The 6,000-nt window shown below is 36.7% G+C and overlaps 1 protein-coding gene across 1 annotated transcript in view; it reads right to left on the reverse strand.

The window, feature by feature from the left end:
• The window catches only part of ca10a (carbonic anhydrase 10 (inactive)a), a 360,009-nt gene extending 354,612 nt beyond the window's left edge, over window positions 1-5,397 (reverse strand). The window contains exon 1 of the mRNA XM_088070320.1: window positions 5,029-5,397. The gene's annotated coding sequence lies outside the window, so the exon portion shown is untranslated. The remainder of the gene's footprint in view (window positions 1-5,028) is intronic.
• Window positions 5,398-6,000: the final 603 nt, after the last annotated feature.

Here is a 6,000-nt window from a genome sequence, read left to right on the forward strand (position 1 = left end):
TAGCTGTAAGGTCATCTGAGAAACAGGATAATATTGAACATTAAATAGGCATGTAAGGCACAGCTTGTTTGGAAGCCATGAGAGGCAAATAGAAAGAAAGAAAAAACAAAAAGCAACAACTGGTGATCCAGTTTCTAAGTCTGTTCGAAATTGTTTTCTCTCCTTTGTTTATGTATTAACCCGTTGAAACCTGGATCGGCATCACTTTTCTTGTTCTGCCTTCAGGTGCCTTTTACAAGCATTTAATTGTTTGAACCCAGAGCTGATTGGTACAATTTCATTCAAAAACATGGGGAATAAAGGCAATAAGCAACTTGTTAAAGAGCGTTCCACAAATATCTAGATTTAGAAAATTAGTTTTGAAGAGATAGGGAAAACCGTTTTTGCAATTATCAGAATGATGTATTCAAATTTATGTTACAAAAAAAATAGAATTTTTAAGCACTTTTCCTAGGTCTCTCTCTCTCTCTCTCTCTCTTTCTTTCTTATCTTTCATTGTCATGTGATTCCATGTCATTTCTTCTTTTGTTGTTCATTGCCTTCTTCCAGTGGTTTTGAATGAAATCAAGTCAATTTGCTCAGATTTCAAATGGTTAGAAGAAGGTTGGAAAAGACAGATTTAAAAAAAAACAAAACACTATAATGTTTGTTTTATTAACCCTTTGAAACCTGAGCAAAATTGTCTTGATTTCTTTCAAAAACACAGTAGAAGACAATGAGCAACTCCAGATGAAACCCAAACCCAAAATTTAGCGAGAAATTAGCAAGAAGTTACAAAAAATGACATGTACATTAGCAACAACAAAAGAAAAAAAGTTCTCTTCACCATGTTTCCAGAGAGGGAATCAAATCGGTTTGCTCAGGATTCAAAGATTTAAATAATTGTGAAAAGTGTCTGGACACAGCACAAAAAAATGGCGTCAATCCAGGCTTTAAAAGGTTAACTGGCCCCTGGTCTCCTGTCATTTTGCAGAAGAGGCCCCTGAGCAAAGCAGGATGAGTATCCCTGCTCTAGGGGCTTCTGTAACAGTTGCTATGTGGGATACAGACAACTTAGATAAAATGAATAGAGAACTTTAAAGTCACTATCTACTAACACCAGAGACATGAGTGTGTGTTCCCTCTCAGACTGTGCTGTCAGTTATGGAGAGTTCCTAAGGGTCTGACACATCAAGCCCACCTCAAAGAGCGATTGCTGATGGTGACCCACTGATCAAACACCTTCTGAGAGGGTTACACTTGAATCCACAGCAAAGACATTAGTGCATGGCTGACACGCACATATGTTCCCTGTCGGTGTGAGAGGAAATGACTGTCCATATTTATAATTCAAAGAACATTGTGGAAAGACAAGAGAAAAAAAAATATCCGACCATTTTCATGCCACCAATAATCTGCATAAATGCTCCTTTTTCTATAAACTCAGGATACACATTTAAATAATGTCTGATAAAGTGACTAGCTGTGTAAAGTTCTGCTTTGCTCTGCAGTCAATACATTTACATGCACAGTTAAGCAGAGCTGCAGTTATAGCTTGATTAGGCCATTTAATTGGACTGCTGTCCTTGTCCCAGTATACAGCTGGAACAAAAGAAGAAGGGAAGAAAACAAAACAAGATAAAAGGTACCAAATAAAGTGTGGAGTTTTTAAAAAAATTAACAGCGCAGAAAAGTTATCCATAATTTCACTGTTTAACCCATTTGATGCTTGCTAACGTATTTGGCATGTGACTTAATAGTTCACCTGAAAGAAGATCCAATAGCAACTATCTGAAAGGGGGATATCTCCACCAACTGTGAAGGAGTTGGATATATTTCTGTCAATAAATCCATTCTCCACCAGTGCTTGTGTACTGGTATAAGGAAAGTGGCCCAATCAAGTCACCTAATTGAGCTAAAACAGTAACTCTATTTAACTGTGCATGGAAACATACTTTGGTAAGACATCAGATTTTCCCAATTTTGTAGTTTATGACTAAACTAACTAAATGTTAATATATTCATTGAAAGCATGTTAGCATTCTGACAGTAGCATTCAGCTTTGAAGTCAATTGTAGTTGTGGTCAAACAGTCCTAACTTGATGCCATGTGACCCAGTATCCTGCATCGGAACTCTGGACAGTTAGGTACCTGTATCTATATCTATATCTATATCTATATCTATATCTATATCTATATCTATATCTATATCTAAATGTATATCTATCCATCTTTTTACATCTATCTATCCATCTATCCATCCACCTATCTACCTAGATACCTACCTACCTACCCATTTATCAATCCATCCATATAAAGTCACTATATGCTATTTTATTTATTTATTTATTTTTTTTAGAATAAAACAATGGAAGAAGGTGTATAGGTGTAATAATTTGATATCTAAATCTCTATTATGTAGCCAAAATTCATTTTATTTTGAAGGTCAATAACACAGGTTGAACCTTTGACCCCCTCGTCACATTTGTTGCCGATCTGACAGCAGTCAAAGCCCTGTGCAATCTGCCCCCAATATTTGTTCAACCAAAAAACAAACAAACCCATTTTCATGTATTGAAGGGTCATCCTAAATGATAATAATATAATTATAATTATTGTAATAATAATTGTGCAACCAAAGAATCACAATATTACAGAATCACAAAGCTGCCTGCTTGACTGTCCATTATTTTTTCATCTTGTTGGGGAATGTCAGACTTTGTTGGCATTAGTAGGCCTTGTGTCAGCTCTGTAGCTGAAGACCAAAATACAATTCAACAACAGCATAAACTTACAGCCTCCAAAATGACCAAAAGGTTGAATCAACACCTCTTTAAAAACTGTTCGATTAAAAACTGAACATAATAAGTTGGAAGTTAACATTTTTGCAATGCTGTCATGTTAAACTGCATACATTTTAAGCAAAGTGGACCTAATAAACAGGCACTGCGCTTGTTCCTTTCACCTGAGGTACTCTCACAGAGTGTAAACACCACTGGATGTAGTTATTAGCATTAACAATGTACAAAACAAGAGTCTGCTGCCATGCTTAGTGCTCTGCAAGACTGTACTTAGGCACAGAGCTGCTTTGAGCTAAATTGGAGTCGACAATGCTTACACTTTTGGTGTGAAACTCCTGTTCTCAGGCTCTCACATTGCCCAAACAAGCTCACACTAAAGAAGCCTCAAAGCCACACTTAAATGAGAAATTCTTATATAGGTTGAAAAGGCTTTCTCTGAGCACAGGGCACAGTCTGAACAACAGGTTTCCACATTTTAGCAGCAATACTGGTCTATAAACATTACAGGTATGTAGTACAGTTTATCTGGCTTTAGTTGATGGAAAAGCACAGAAATACACACACACGCACCCACACGCACACATTCGGTGTATGTTGAGTTTGCCTTGTGCACTCGGATCAACAAATTTATTATACATCTAAGGTAGCTTCTCCCTCGCCTCAGGTCTCAGTGCCTAGCCGTGTCTCTCTAGCCATGTCTCTTTAGTAACAATTGGTGTGTGTTGGTGTATGTGTGCGTGTGTGTGGGTGGTAAGGGTGGATGTTCGGGTGCCTTTGCGAATATGTGTGGGAATATCTACATGAATGTGTGTGTGTTGTTGCGTACGTATATGTGGGGGTGGGAGGGTCAGGCTGTCTGTATTTTTCTTGATTTTCATTGATGTTTTTCATTTCTGTTATTGTTTTTAATCTCTGTGAGGCACTTTGTGTTACTCTTTGTATGAAAAGTGCCATACAAATAAAGATTTGATTTGATTGATTTGAACTATATTTTCATTGTTAAAATGATAGTTTAATTTAACTGTATGAATATTAAAAATAATAAAAACAGTCAACAACAAAACAAAGCTTGCATGACCCTTCAGAATTGGGCAAATAATCTGGGCATCACTGGGCCATTATCACAAATGACCTGGCCCAGTCCTGGCCCAAAGTCAGCACACCAGAAGAAATGACTTGGGCTGCATCAGATTGCCCAACACGGCTGAAACTTGGAATGAATGACGTCCTACAATCAGGCCAAACAAAATAATAAGTTAAATAAAACATAAAACATTCAATAAATGGTCTGATTCCAGCTGCCCTAACTGCCATTACTGCATGTCAAATTGTAATGTCCATAAAAATCCAACTTTTAAAACCAATAAGACAGAGTCAGCTCAGATTAATGTCTCTTAGTGCCACGAAATATAATTCTGGATCTGCCAAAAATCTTAATAGGCACACTTCAAGTTTGGTCATATGTGTTTGTCCTCAGATTTTTTTAAACACCTGTAGCTATCATCCACTGCTAGCTCACATAGCACACCTGAGCTAGATAGCGCTAACATCAGTTCGTAATGTCCTCCTTGTTGCTATACATCTTTTGTCCTCTGGGATAATTCTGACCCCGCCCTGTTCTTCTTATTATTATTACTATTATTATTATTATTATTATTACTGTTATTTAAAGCAGATTGTATAATTTTCAATAAATTATGTCACACCTTTAGTCTTATTTCAGTCCAACCCATTACCACTCATTTTTCCCTTTGTTTTGGAATTTAGGGCCAATGGAACGTTTGTTTAATGTTTACACAAGTATAAAAAATATATTTTGATAACAAGAGATTTCATTTTGGGTCAGATTGACCCCAGGGACAACACCAGAGTTATAAGTTAAAATTCAAAGGCTGTAGTGGAAACTTTAACTTTGTTAAAGGATGGTTAGCTAAAATAATGGGGCTGCCTTTAATTCCCTACAGACACTAGCTAAAGAAAGTAGTAAAAGGAAACTTAATGAGGCCAAAACAGGTTGTTGTTTTTTTTTTAAGATAACTCCTTCCCCAAGTAAAAACACAAAGTTAAACAACTAACTGCAGTAATTTCTACTTAAATAATTATTATTTTTGTCCAACTTAAATGACTCTTTCCTGATGAAAGCAACTTAAGTAAGAAAAGAAAGCAACATTCAAAATGCAAAAACAGGAAGCCAGAAAAAAATCAATGCAAAAAAGAGAAATATCCAAAAGATTAAATTAAAACTCACCGCGGTGGAATCAGGAGCAGACACAATCATCTGTTAACTTGTCAGTTTGTTCAGTCTTTACCGTCCTGCACACAAACAGGTTGCACTTCTTCCAGACGGTCGAGAAAACATCATAGGAAAAAGAGTGAATTGAAGTCTTTCTCCGCGGCAGGCTGCCTGCTCTCTGTTTCCTCCGATGCCAACAAAATCCTCCCTCTTCTTCTTTGTTGTCGTCTTTCTGTTGGGTCTAACGACGATTGGAGTCCGTTCTCAATTTCTCAGTTTCTCGGTCGATCTCCCACTTCCACATTCAAACACTTCAGCGTCCTCCTCTATTTGCTCCCCCTCTCCCAGGTGCAAACCAAAATTTCCTCCCCAAACAAATTCCCCTCTGCGTTTGTTCCCGAATACCAGCCCCCCCTCACCTGTAAACAGCAGCACACCTGAGCTGCGTTCAGCCCTGACAAAACGCTGCAAAATGTCTATTTAAAGAGAAATGGCGGTGTGTTGAACACTCTGTTGTGTCATGTAGCCTGAGGCAGGTGCACTGCCTTTTATTCATTGGGGTTTAACCCTGTGAAACCTGAGCAAAACGGCTTGATTTATTTTTTAAAACAATAGGTGAGAGCAATGAGTTGCTTAAGACATGGCCCAAAAATGAGCAAGATAATACTAAAAAGCTAAAAGAAAATGATCTAAAAATAAGAAAAACTTATAATGATAATAAAATTAGGGAGAAAAAACACACAAAAATATGAACTGAAAAAGTGCTAAGAAAAATTTAAAAAATCAATAACATATGTTTTTTTCTGTGAAATAATTTTAGATATAAAATGCCGAATATAGTTTCCTTAACATTTTATCCTTTTTTTCAAATAAGCAAAATTTCAAGTTATTTTCTTTTCAACTTTTACTTATTTATTTTGCATTTTGTGGGACATTTCTTGGCAAGTTGCCCATCTCCCCTTTTGTTTTCTCAAGAAATCAAACCAA

Source organism: Plectropomus leopardus, chromosome 19 (assembly GCF_026936395.1).
Source record: "Plectropomus leopardus strain MGB_pleo_1.0 chromosome 19, ASM2693639v1, whole genome shotgun sequence".
In the NCBI taxonomy this organism is placed as follows: domain Eukaryota; kingdom Metazoa; phylum Chordata; class Actinopteri; order Perciformes; family Serranidae; genus Plectropomus; species Plectropomus leopardus.